Below are 15,124 nucleotides of genomic sequence, written 5' to 3' on the forward strand. Positions count from 1 at the left end.
TGTAATAAAAAGGTAAGAACGTACGTTTATTCTGTACTACAGGATAAATATGAGTTTTCCGTTTTAGTAAACACTCACTCATGATTTGGTAGATAAATCCAAAGAATAACATACGTTTACTCGATAATCATTTGGTACTTACAAAATGGTGTAGAACCAAACGTTATAGAATTTAAAGACATTATATGTTTAGTTTTATATTATATTTTCATGAAAAATTGGTGTTGACCACGTTCATTTGTATGTTCTGTTATATAATTAACTCACCAGCATGATGAGTAAACATCACAATGTGAAACAGGACAGTCATGAAATGTACACGGAGGGTTTTCTGCCTGGTGACTGACAAACACAAAGCATCTCACATCAAGCATCTCATAATAATAATAATAATAATAATAATAATAAGCGTTAATTTCTCAAAAAGATTTTCCACGTCCTTTCTCCAAACATTTTAAAATCCACAACAGAAATAAAACTCGCAGATCAGCATCCCCATACAAAATGTACTTATTTCAGACGAGACATTATTTCGTCTCAATGCTGTGTTCATTATGACTCGATTTGCATATTGAACATCACTAATTTCCTCAGTGTGTCCAAATGTGGCTGCACGTAACAAACAAGACTATACGTCACCGAACGTGACCCCCTCGAGTCCTGCATCAAATGAGCCTATAAAAAACGAACAGAAAATCTTGCATTCATTTGCGTGATGTTATATTTTGTGTTGTGAGAATATCATCAGGGAAAAATAAAGGGATGCGCAGAAAGAGAAATGTTAAGGTTAAAATGGCGTGATCATAAAGACACGTTGGCAAATGTATGATGAACACATGAATGACATCCACGCACATCAGCATTCAGGTAACTCACTTTATCTCACCTGTTCACATCATGAGGCCATTTGGCACCATCAACAGCTCACTGTCAAAATCTCACTTTTCGAAAAGTTTAGACAATTCAATATCTTATTAATTTCACTGCACGGTTATAATGCAGAGGTAGAGAGGGGTGGATCGTGAACTGCCCATGCCCCCTTCCCAAAACCCACCCAAACTTGCAGGGCGCGCGCCGCGCCGCGCTGCGCTTCGCATTTGCTCTCGCGCACGGGTTGATAAAGTGTGATGTGATGGCAAAGTTCGTCTCATCCTTCTTAACATCAAGTGGAGGGAATACGTTCTTCTTAAACCACGATGCCAAACGCACGTGCAGCAAACACGGTGTGGAATGATTTGGTGGATTTGATGTTTGGATCTGTTTGATATCCAGATGATGGGCGATCTATACGAGCAGCATGTAAGTACATCACGTTTATCATTTTAAAAAATGCCTATTTTACCAGTTTCCTTGTTTATGGCATTATTCAGGCGGGTGGATATTTTAATATCTTATTATCGTTATTTTGTCTTTTTTCGTTTTATAACGGACGCCCGAGGCATAAAATAATCACTTTCTATTGTAATAGAATGAAGCTGTTTATTATGTAAGAAAATTATAAAGTTATTTTCTTTTGAATAAGTAGGCCAGATACACATTATCTTTAGTTCGAAAATATTTCCAAATCAGAACACCCCCAATTCTTTTTTTAACATTCTGATTGGCACTATGATTGAACACCAATAAAAAATGTTTTCATCAACAAAGATGTCATTAGCCTTTAAGACACTAGACTGTATAGAGTGTTCAGGTAATGAATCCGGATACATACATGTTAATTGTTCTCTTGGCGTGACGTCACACAGCAAGTGGTTTAATTGTTTCACGGTGTTTAAATGAAGAACTAATAATTCCTGATAACAGAGTATTACTGTTTACTGTACTGTAAAACTACTCGGACTTATTAGAAGATGATAGTTATTTTAAACATTTGATGGATTGCCCGGGCCAGGTACCTTTTGTTTTGCTGCAGTTTATATCCATACGAGGCTGAAAATATCCTGCTTCAACTGAAAGATTTTTTTAGCTGCAAAATCTTTATTTTTCTTTCACGTAAATACAGAAACACAGCCATGTATTCAGATAGATTAATTAGACAATTTATAAAGACTATATGAGTAAATGTCGATTGTGTGTGCAGGTCTCAATTAATATTACCCGGGAAGAAATTGTGCCAAAAATACACATTTTAAGAGATCTACTTTTTATATTGGTATGGTGAAATATTATTGTCAGGTTATTCTGCGTAAACATTTCAGTCGTATGTTTTGTCTTGTGGCGTTCTGGACACTCTACGTACGTGTGCATACTGATTTGTTTACTCCTGCTGCTACAGTGCAAAAACGAATCCTTCCATCTCACCTTTGAAAAGATGCCACTCAATCTGTTGGGAAAAGTTAAAAAACTGCGGAAAAGACAGTTCAGAAAAATTCATCAAAGGAAGGGGTAAAGACAGAGGCTCTATAATCACAAAGGCACAGTGCGCAAAAGTGTCTTACAGGTGCGCGTCTCCCATGATGAACATTAGAATTCAGTGCGACCTCCGACCTCGCGAGTTTGCGCCTTTTCGGGCACACGCTTTGACCCAGTTGAGTGCGTCACTTCTGTCATGCGTGAGCACGTCACAGGCAGTGTGCCATAAGGACGTCATGATGCTCAACTGCACTTTGTTACCCTGAGCAATCGGCCAAAATGTCTCCGGATCAAACCTGAGCACGTTTCGCGCATCATATAAGAGAGATATGTTTATATAACGCCACACAGCTGTTGCTCTATGACAAACGCCTTGCGTTTTTTTGCTGCGTTCCCGTTCATTCTCTTGCCTGGATACGCAGGATTTTATGCGTACCGCACTGTAAATCCAGGCAACCTCAGACTGGAATAAAAGCGTCCTCGCTGCTATCGATGGATGTAGCAGGCTCGTGCCTTTCAGTTTTATCGCCATCATTTGGCTCATTGCTTCAATTAGAAGTTGCCAAATTACGCATGGGAGCAAACTTGGATCGGGTCGACCTCATTCTTTTCCCCAAAGACCGACATGAAGGACGGAACGCGAAGAGGAACTTTCTGTGATTTTTTTGCCTAAGACTAATTGCACGTATCTGAGCAAATGGGCTTTTGCACTTGTTGTGTTGTGACACATAATATTGGGGGCGTGTTGTTATCTTTGGTTATCTAGCTGTATGAGTGTGCTGGTCGTCATAAAGCTAGATAACCGAAAGTAAAAACCGCTTCTATCAGCATCGCAACGTGGATTAATAAATACATGTATGGATGAAATTCAGCCGAGAGATGCTCTAGTGCGCATGCCAAAGCTTCAGCGTGATTCCTTAATCACGCACGCGTAATAGCTACTATGTTTAAAACTGGAGAAGAGGATAAACACACACACACACACACACACACACACACGCACGCACGCACACACACACACACACACACACACAAAGAGATAAACAAGACAAAGCCTCAAGTTTGTTGTGCAGTTCTCAGCATTTCGGAAGCCGCGCGCGGCTATCGTTGACTCTGTTCTGTGGGACGTACTGAAGCTCTTCAAATGAAATAATTGGAACATAAGAGACGGCGGAGGGAACGGGGACGAACTGGCACACAAAACACACACAGCGTTAATTGATGCGGTCGGGCGCACGTGGGGGAGATGATGTGAACGCCCGTGGACCCCCATTCCCACGCTCGAGGGCAAGTGGGCAATGTCTTGTCTGGGGCAGAATATGACAGACAGGGGAGGGGGGTCCAAGTGCACCCTGCTCATCTGCATCACTGTGGAGGGCGGAACAGCACAGATGAAGTGAATGGATGATGCTGGAGTATGTGTGTGCGTGTGCGTGTGTCGGGATGCTGTTGTTGGAAATCTAGAAACGAATTATCAGGCCACTCATAAACAATCCTGGTCCAGGCCAACACAGAAGCCCTACAGTAGATTTACAGTCTGTCTCCGCACACAATTAAACAGATGCTGCTGATACATTAGAAATGTGAAGTTACTACAGCTAATGTTACTTTTGTGAAGTCATGAGCCTATACCTGAAGATTTGGTGACAGATGTGGTGATGCTGAACGGTCTGTTTAAAGAGAACGAGTATGAGATCAGTTTGATGTTCGAAATGAACTTGAATTTGACCATGAAGCACGTGCTGAGAACTGAACTTTGAGTCCTCTGGGACGGAGGGTGTGAGGGGTCAGACGGGTCACTCTGAGGACCTTGAGGAGGTCAAGCTTAGAGGTCCTGGGTTTAAAAAACACATGAACTAAAATATAAAACTCCATTGAGGAATAATAATAATAATTTCATTTATAAACCGTTGCTAAGCTCAAGGTCACCAAAATATATTTCCTGTGTGTTTAAACTTTATTTAGATTATTTTAAATGTTTCACAGACAGTGCCTTGAAAGTACATTGAATGGACCACATTAAAGCTCACACAGAGTGTATTTTTAAAGTACTGTCCCTTACAAAATAAAATGACTGCTATAATGATACTTTGTCATTGTGTTTACATGCTGTTGTTAAAATATTAAACAAAATAAAATTATAATTCAAGCTCCATGCCCTGCTCCGTAACTATTATTAATTCTGCTTTGAAAAAATGACATTTACCTTATAGTGGGGTTTAGACGGACACTAAATGACCAGCTTTAAACAAATGCAACTCAATAAACAACTGTTTAAAACATTAAAAGCAAATGAAACGATCCTCTGTAAAGAATGATACAAGTGTTGAGTTGAGAGCAGGTGAATGAGTCACGCGACACACATCTGTGATCAAAAAGATGCTGTAAATGATGGCGCTGTGAGAGAAAGACCTTCACAAGACTTCAGTTTAATTGACCTATAGATGCCGTTATGATGTACTCACCTCCTCATGTGTGATGAGCTCGCGTGCTGATTGGAGTTTCCATGGCGATGATGAGGCCAGGCGTCTCCATACGGGCCGAAGGTGCCAGTGTGTCTAAAGCTGCAAGAAATGTAATGAGAAGCTTGTGTTAGTGTGTTTATTAGTCAGAAATGAAAGAATCTTCCAGACACTATTACAGTTCATATCAGCATGTGCACGATGTCAAACACTAGTTATGGTGACCGGTGTGTGCGTGTGTACAGGTGTTTAGGACCATATGTCCACACACGGAGATCACATACACTGTGTGTATCAGTCAGTGGGATATTCATTATTAAACCATGCTTATTTAAAAATGACAAAAACGAAGCAAGAGTTTGTGTGAGGGTTTGGGGAAGACGACCGAAATCACAATAAAAACAATAAAGGTCTTAGGAAAGTCTCCAAAAAGACACTTCATTCAAGATTTTACATTTCCTCCAAATTTTCCCCAAACAAAATTTTGTCATTGTGTTTCTGTCTCTACAGTGTTAAGATCAGATCTTTTTAATCCTGGCATAACAACAGTTGATGGATACAGCAATAAATGACTTTGTGATTCATAAATGTTGAGTCGTCTTATTAACACAATGTTGATTTGCTGAGAGACGGTGAGAAGTTCTGCTTTCTTCTCTGTTGTGGGCAAACACCATTCTATCACATTTACACATCACGAGCTTCTTTCTTTCTAACCCCAGATGTAGAGCAAATGTTCTGAATGAAATGATAAGGAAAAAACACATCTCTAAAGGCCCATCAGTCAATCAAATCTGAAACTGACGGATGACTGACTAAAGTAGGTTTGCTGTCATCTAAAAATGCATCTTAGAAGAAAATGAGAAACAATTCCTGATTTCTGTGTTGATGAATAATGAGTAAATTATAAAACAGAACAAACGATTCTTGCACCATCTACTGTACTTGGGCATCTCCGGCCTCACCGCTGTCCACCGAACACGCAGTGCCACCATCTTAAGGCTTTGGCAGTGGAGACTGAGAGGGCAAATCCCAAAATGTCTGCTGGCACACACACACGCACACACACACACACACACACACACACGCACGCATATGTCACAGCACACACGCACTGCCCGTTACCATGAATACCAATTTTCTAATTAGCACCGTTTTCATTGGTTTAGCACCATGAGCTCCGGCGTCTGATTGGTGGTAATCACGTCGCCTGCAGATTCTCAGGAGATGTGGTTTTGATGAACGTTCGTCTCTCGAGTTTTGATTCCACGTGTACAGAAAACATCACATGAATAAAGGCCTTCGTCGCTTCATCTGATTCTCACCACACTGAAAAACAACAAAGATGAATGTCACGAACCTTCCTTTTACTGAATCACGCTGTATATTTGATATCATACGCATTAAAAACAGTTGATCTTAGAAAGGTTTTCCATGCACGCAATGAACGTCGAGCTGGTTTTCATACAGTATAAGCTGTAGATTTACTGATTAATGACAGCTAAGAGAAACACAATGAACGAACACGTTTAATGTGAATGAATAATTCAATATAATGCGCCGTTGACACTGTGGAACAAATGTGGGTGTGATGTCATATTATTTACGCATTAACACTTATTTTAACAGTGTGCTATTGACTTTCATTTCATTTTTTACTTTAAACTCTAGTGTAGATTTGACAAGATCTTACAATTACACGGAATGCATGCATGTGATCAAACCTGACCTGAGATTTCAAACCAAGACATCAGGATTACTACAAAAATAATCGAATCAGACAGGGTTTTGTTCTGAATTCACAGTATTTACATGCAACCAATGCATTTCCCATCAGAATCAGACATCAGAATCGGTCCTTAATGTGAAATGCATGTAAAGCGTGTATCAGACTGTGCAATTCTTTATACTGAGTTGAATGCGAAATCCCTCTCTCTCTCTCTCTCTGTTAGAGGTACGTGGAGGTCTGACTCGGCCGCTGGAGAAAGTGATGGCAGTGTTTCCTCGTGATGTAACTGGAGGTGAGTGCAAAGCCACAGGCCAAAAACACACACATGACCACCTTCTCTCTGCTACACTCACAGACGTGTGTGTGTGTGTGTGTGTGTGTGCGTGTGTGTGTGTGTGTGTGTGTGCGTGTGCGTGTGTGTGTGTGTGTGTGCGTGTGTGTGACTATGGAAACAAAATATTTTGATACATATGTTCTAGTCATGGCATATACAACAACATGATACAAAAAAGAACAGGAACATTTTTGTTGCCGAAGCAAATGATTTGATTTTTTTAAATACTCTGATGTAATATGTGTGTGTACACACTGATTGTGTTTTGATGGTGATAAAGTGATTGAGAGAATATAAAGGCTTCTGTCTTATGCTTCTTATGATAAAATCATGCTACAGGACTAGAATTACTGTGTCTTAAGAAATGTTTATCGAGCCAGAAGACCCAGCAGTGACGGTGTGTGTGTGTGTACGTGTGGTATAAAAAACTCGGCCAAAGGCAACATTAAACCCATGACCTATTTCGTGAAATCAAGTCCACAGATTTGACCGTTACAGTGTAAGATGCTCACTGAAGTCCTTTATGATAACACTGATCTATTGATTTATGGATTATACCGCTTTAACCAAGATATTAGAATGTATTATCAAAACAAGAAAAATGTACAGCAAAAGGATCTAAACATATTCTAATGGCATGAAAAAACCAACAGAATCAACGCTTTATTTTTGAACAGCTGATTGATGTTAAATATAAACCACTGTGCACATATTAGCAGCTCAGCTTGTAATAAAATCTTCCTGTTGTCCAAGCATCATTTCTTCGGCGTGTGGGTTGCATTCGCACAACCTCCATCTTTTTTTTTCTTGCCGTGGTTCCCACCCAGGGAACAAAAGGCCTGTGCATATTAAATCATGCAAATGCATGCAAATTGCGAAGCCAAAATAGGGGTATGGACGTGGTGCTTTCCTTTGTGATGCAATCATCCCCCTCGCTGTGTACTTAAAGTGCCGGGTTAAGCAGGATACAAAATGCTCTGAATAGACCCGAAAAATGAACCCCAAAAGAAAAACAGGTGGGTCGTCCTGTGCAAATAATTCAACGTTTACACATTTTTAACAAGGAAAAAAAGAACTCGTTACAATCGGAAAACAACTTACTGTCCATTTAATAAAAAAAAGAATCTCTCAAAACATATATACTGTATATATATGAAGAGTTTGGTTCCAAAATGAGATAACTCCGTTTCTAAAAATGTTCAAAAATCATGTTTTTTATTATGTTATCATGTTAGCTGTATTTTTTGAGTTATTATGGCAACTGCAGTTTGATTGATAGTAATTGGAATGCAACAATAATAATTGTTTTTTTTTTTAAACGGCGTTATCTCACTTTGCATGTGTATATGTGAACAGTTTGGCTCCATTACGACTCGCTCGCTCGATAAAACAAATCATCTGATTTTACTATTAACCCATAAATGAAAGATTGAAAAAGAAATCATTATGTAGTGATATTCAGACATCATGTTCAGATTAATTTGCGCGCAGACACAAAACCAGAGCTGTTGTGATCCAGACACAATATGCTGAGATGTGTGAAGGCCCAGCGTGCAGACAGACGCCTCTTCAGCTTCTTATAATGCGTGTCAACATTAACATTCTTGCATGTCTAATGCAGATCTGGCAGCAGACACGCAGCGTTCAGAGAGCGTGTGAACCAGCACCATCTTAATGATTTATTAATCTCATCTGAATATTGAAGACTGGATTCTGATGCGAGGCAGATGGACTGCCGTGTTTCTGAATGCTGCTAAAGCGTGTGTGTTTTATTTGAACCATTTTATGATGAATACCTCACACCTATGTTGTGCATGAGGTTTTCATGTGCCGGTGTACAAAACCGCTCTTCACCCACATGGTCTAAAATAATCCTGGTATTATCGAGCGTTTTAACCGGGATTTACATGTGAAATGTGTTATGTGACCGTCTGCATCTCAATCACTAACTGAACACATGCGCGTGAAAAATATGCACACGTCAAAAAAAAAAAGAACGTTTTATGAGCTACATGACCTGCAGCGTTCATTAGACTGAACTGATTTCAGAACTGTGGTTTTAACTCTATTAAACGGATGAAGACAGAGAAGCTAGTTAGACTGTCTAGAATATATTTAGAAATTAAACTTCAGATTCAATGCCGTCAAACCAGTTCCTACAAAACTATTACAGTATAGATGCTTAATAAACATAATGAAAAACATTTAAAACATAATCTCTTGATACATTGGGAAATTCTATATACGTAGTACTTCATTACTGTCCGGAAGATGAGATCTCTTTAATAATAGTTATTTCTTCCAAACATCAGTGAGATTTTAAAAAATCATCGTTGACATCTCTTCTCAAACTCTTTTTCTCCTCATGAGAAATATCTGAGACACAGATGAGGTTCTGTTTGCTCTCCATTTAATCTCATTGATGTTTAGAAGAAATAACCATGAGAAGAGATGTCAACAATGTGATCTCTTTAATAAAACTCTAATGACAATGTGTCAAACTGAGCTCAGATTTGTCTCTAAAATCAATATTATCGAAGATCTCAATATCAACTCAAACATTTCTCATCGCATTTACTCATTTTACCTCTACAGTCTACATTCATTTACAATCACGCTCTCATTTATTTTTATTTCTCCTGAGAGAAACATCTGACACTAAACTGATCCTTGAATAAGAACGAATCTCCTCAGCTATGAAAGAAAAACCCACGAGCAATAACATTTTGGTCTGTAAGTATTTTCTCATTTGAACAAGAATGATGCCGTGTGTTCAGTTATTGGGTGTATAATCACTAAAACGAAGAAGTCATTTTGTGAACGTGTTCAGACAGAAGAGAAGAGTTCTTTGTCAGGTGTTAATATATTTCTGCACTGGCGAGTGTGGATGAAGTGCACGTATCTGCAGTGCTCTCTCTCAGGTCCTATAGCAGAGTTCAGTGTTAGCGGTGTGAATGGAGAGAGAAGGGAAGAGGGGTGCGGGTGGTCCAGTCAAAGGGCTCATTGTGTCCGGGTGAGGAACAGAGTTAATCAGGAAACCCAACAGTAATCAACGGCTCGGACAACTGCTTGAGTAAACAGCCATTGTTCTTCAACTGAGCTACTAAACAATACCAGCATTGTCCCCGGCGCTCTCATTAGGGTGTGCTGGGGGGTTTCGGGCTCTCCGCTCGGCCCGTTAAGGGCTTCGGAGGCGGATGGGAACCAGAGGGGTAGAGCCGGGCAGAGGGGGACACAAAAAACCTTTCGGCCACGGCCTGCAGCAAGCCTCAGGAAAGAGAGAAAGGCCAAGCCTGTCACCGCATCTTCACGTCAAAGTCTCATTGGAGAGGAGAAGGGCGAGTGGGACCCTCTGTGTCCAATATCAATATGAAAATCATCAGAAATGTGATAACTGATGATATCAATATTGATTATTAATAATAAAAATGACAGAGTTTCCTCTCTTGTTTTGATGTGAGGTTTCTCTTCGCGTGTTCTCCCCTGCATCCGTCACAGTCACCCAAAAAAGACAAATCTGTCATTTAACTCACCGTCGTGTTGTTCCCGATGCCTGCGATCTTCTTTCTTCTGTTCACCACAAAACAAGATGTTAGACAGAATGTTACAGGGACTGACAGCCTCCGTCGCCATTGACTTACACTGTCTCTCTGTGAATGGTGACTGGAGCTGTCAGACGTCTTTTGTGCTTCGCAAAAGAAAGCAGAGTCAACTGGGTTTAAAGAATAACGTGACAGCAAATTAAAGACGACTTGGTAACACTTTACAATAAGGTGCTATTTGTTAACAATGAGTTAATGCATTAGCTAACATGATCTATGATCAATACTTCTACAGCATTTATTCATCTTAGTTCATGTTCATTTCAGCATTTGCTGAGCATCTGTCAAATCAAACGTTGTGTCTGATAACATTAGTTAATGCACCATAACCTGAATAACTGTATTGACATGAACTAACATTAACAAGGAATAATAAATGTGGAAAAACGAAATTGTTCATTGTTAGCTAATGCATTTACTACTGTTAACAAATAGCACCTTATTGTGAAAAAGTGTTACCGATGACTTTTTTGTGAACTATCCATCTAACCTAACAGTGATATATCAACAGAGATGACTAATAATACAATTGATCACATTCAAAATGAATGAAAAAATGTCAGTGTGGTTAAAGGCGCAGTTTGTAAAATACACCGCTAGATGGCGCAAAAGACAGAACAGATATGTTAAAAACAACAACAACGCTAACAGCGCTAATAATCAATCAGACATGAATAAGAAATCACGTTTAAGGATGATGTAAAGTAATAAAGTTTTATAAATGTTGCGTTTGATGAAGTGATTATATTTCATCATCATGAATAAGAGGTAATTCACAAAATTAATTAATTACTATTTAGTCAGATGATCTCAAACGATTACTGCTTGTTCAGTAAATATGAAGAGTTTGGTTCCAAAATGAGATAAAAATCATGTTTTTTTATTGTGCATTCCAATGAATATCAATCAAACTGCAGTTGGTTTGTTTTGATTTAAGCCATAATAACAAAAAAATACAGCTAACTAACACAATGAAACACAATAAAAACATGATAACAAAATACAAGGGCTGGCAAACGAGTCATTGTGATTAATCGCATCCAGAATAAAAGTTTATGTTTTTGTAATATATGTCGGTGTACTGTGCATATTTATTTTGTATTCATGAACACATACACATAAATGCATATATTTAAGAAAAATATAAAATATAACAATTAATAAACGTTGACATAGAATTTCAATTATTAGTAAATATATTTATTTATGTTTACTAATAATTGAAATTCTATTTAAATATTTCCTAAATATATATACAAGTATGTGTATGTTTTCGTGTTTATAAATACAAAATTAATATGCACAGTATACAGACATATAATAGGTAAACACAAACTTCTATTCTGGATGCGATTAATCGTTTGAGAGCCCTAAAATACAAAACATGATTTTTGGAAAATATATATACATGACACTAAAGAAAAAGACATTCAAACAATAAGAGCAACCTTGTTGATCGATGTAATAATCATTCGTTTTCTGTCAGTAAAGGAATCTAAACAGTTGCTCACCTGTCTAGTAAAACACATGCAAGATCAGCGTCTCTGTCTAGTAATAATGTCTTTGTTGACAGAACCAGCTGCAAACAGTAAAGAATAATTGTGCTCCATAACGACTGCGCAAAACGAGATCGTTGCTTGATAGACGCTACAAACTAATACTTTCACATGTTGTCCACGAGACTGTGTTGTCATGGTTTCTACGGCAGTACAAGCGGAAACCGGAGGTAAGGCCAGAGACTGTGTTATTAGAGAGACGCAAGGTCTGGAGAAAGCGTAACGGCCTTACATGAATCACGTGAGGCACCTCGGCCAATCATGTAACAGCCTCTAGTCTGCTTTCCTGCATTCCGCGATGTTTGGATTAAAGGTTGCGGGCTTTCCGTCTAGTGTCTTTGGTAACGCGGATATGACGCCATCGACAGGCGACTGCCAGACACGGCCCGTGTCACCGATTAAAATGACAAAATTTTCACGATTTACCAATAGTTGGAAACATTTGAGATATTGTAAGTACTCAAATGAACAAAATATGTAACACTGGCCTAGCGTTTTTGGGATATTTTACTCAAAAAAGTTACAAACTGCATCTTTAAATGAGTAAAATAATAAATATCTGGTTTGTAGAAATCTGACCAACATTAATCCAGCAAATGCTTCAATCTGGAAACATACCAAAAATACCATAAATCTGGAAGGAGGAGTATGATACAGAACAGAGAAAGAGAGAGCGTGCGAGGTTGATCTGACACGCTGTGGTCCTCTCATGAAGAGTAGCGTCTGTAAGTTTGGCGTGAGGATAATTTTCTCTAAAACCCTTTCATCATCTCTGTTCCATCTACCACCTCATTTTACATAATAGTAGGACACAGATGACATGAAATCATGACACGTGTATTTAATGCGCATGTATGTGCTCTTCTGTTCATGTGAAGACGGAGACAGCAGTATTTTTACATGTGGGAAAATGGATGCTTCATTGTGTGTCATCTCATCCTGACATAACCACAGGCATAAAATTGATCATTCTTATTAGAATTAATTTCAGAGAGTGTGTGAAGTACAGGTCAGCTGGAGATAATAGGACGGGACACAACTCAGAATCAAATTTGATATTATTTATTTATTTTGATTTTGGTCTCATAATAAACTGTAATGGTTTCAGTTCAGCTGAACTGGGTTGTGAAGTCTGAAGAGACAGCATCAACAAATCCTGAAGCATTTAGCAGAATGACCTCAAGATCACTATATCACCATATCATAGCTTTTATTTAGTTCTTTTTTATTTCATCAATTTTGTACTATTTAACACTACATTTTATTTAACAATTAACTTTTGCTTTATTTCTTAAAAAAACAGCAACAGACCTTCCAACTTGGAAATCTGTTAATATTAACCAAGAGATGTTGGAGGTCAGTGTTAAAGAATTTCATTGCATTTTGACAAAATATGAAACTGTATCTATAATCAAATTAAAGATGTTATAATAATTGTAGTAATAATAGTAAAATTAATAATAATTTTGTGTGTTCATTAATAATTTTGTGAATTGTGTGTATGGATGTGAACGAGTGTCTTTACAAAATAACCCTAAAATAACACATGGCTAAAAATACCGATTCATCAATATAAGAATAATTCATACATAAAATTAAATCCTTACAGTCACAAACTCTTGTGTAGAGATATGTGTGATATTGTACATAAATGCCAATATAAAGTTGAGAGGTAGATTGTAAAAAGCTGTTCATGTTCAAACAACGGCCCAATAAAACAAGCCATTGTTTGTACAAATACACAATGCAGTTTTCTCTCTTAACGATATTAAACCACCATCTGGATTTGTTTGATACATGATGAGTAGAAATGCAAATATATTATCAATGTCATTGTTAAGAAATCAATGGTTATCACAAGAAGACACAAAAACTAAACTACAAGCACACAATTAAAATCTCAGCATTTGGTAATGACTCGTTCTGTGAATACTTCATATAGCCTTTAAAGGAGTATTTGTACCTGTAAGAGATGGATGTCATGAGGACTTCAGAAATCTGACACTCCAGAGATGCTCACTTCATGAACCCCACACATGCATGCGGCCCTACATATGAAGTAAACATGTTTTATTTAATGTTACTGTATATTATCCTATCATATCTATACATCAAATCTATTCAGCATACACACAAACTCACAGGTATAATGTTATATATTGACACACACTACATATGAGAACTATTATTACTTCAATCAAAAATCTGAGAATAAAAAGTGATGGTTTCATTTCTCATGGAAATGAACATTTCTATATCTCAGCACAACCACAGGCCAACCGGACATTAAAAAAGAACAAATGAATGAAGAAAAAAACAAAAAAGGAGACAGATGTCAAAGGAGGAAAGTAGAAACTGAGAAGATTTCAAGCACATATTTATCTTCATTGGAAGTGTTGAGCAGTACATCATGAATTCAGTTCTAAACTTCACATGATTTCATGAAATATATTCAATTCAGAACTGTAGCATTGACATTCGTGTCGATAAACATGACTCAATATGAAGGTATACAAGGTTTATTATTAATGTGCTGTAACTGTGAACATGTTTGTGTTTTACATCTTTATTCTCTTCCTTCTACAGGTGGCAGATGAATGAAGAAACGAGCTCAAGGAATCATCCGAAGGATCTGATTAAGATCTTATTCTGTAACTATGAAAACATTTAATAATAACCATAATATAATATAATGATCTCTGGTATTTTATGCATGTAAACTATTTCCATGATGCTACATTGTTTTGTTTTTCTGTTTAAATAAACACATATGTTTGAGTACAAAAACTCATTTTGTCCTTCACTATTCTCTGTGTGCGTGCGTGCGTGCGTGCGTGAGTGAGTGTGTGTGTGTGCGTGCGTGCGTGCGTGCGTGCGTGTGTGCGTGTGCGTGTGCGTGCGTGTTTTAATGAAAATCTAAAAATGCAAACACTGGTTTAACACTGTAGAAAAACACCAGAAGTTAATGCAGTCTTCACTATAAAAGAGAAACAAATGTGTGTGAGGTCCTGCTAATCTATATTTACCTATATAAATCTGCTAAACCACAAAAATAGTCATAGTGATACAGGAATTCGTTTTTTATTTTGTGG

At 37.9% G+C, this 15,124-nt stretch overlaps 1 long non-coding RNA gene across 2 annotated transcripts; it reads left to right on the forward strand.

The window, feature by feature from the left end:
- The first annotated feature begins 1,038 nt into the window (after nt 1-1,038).
- Nucleotides 1,039-14,813, forward strand: LOC130546483 (uncharacterized). 2 transcript variants are annotated; one of them, XR_008961777.1, is made up of 4 exons: nt 1,039-1,299; nt 6,764-6,832; nt 13,336-13,388; nt 14,619-14,813. It is a non-coding gene; the product is annotated as an uncharacterized LOC130546483 (long non-coding RNA). The 2 variants fall into 2 exon arrangements; XR_008961778.1 differs by lacking the exon at nt 13,336-13,388 and having other exon boundaries at nt 1,041-1,299.
- Nucleotides 14,814-15,124: the final 311 nt, after the last annotated feature.

The sequence above is a fragment of the Triplophysa rosa genome, linkage group LG22, assembly GCF_024868665.1.
Source record: "Triplophysa rosa linkage group LG22, Trosa_1v2, whole genome shotgun sequence".
NCBI classification, from domain to species: Eukaryota; Metazoa; Chordata; class Actinopteri; order Cypriniformes; family Nemacheilidae; genus Triplophysa; species Triplophysa rosa.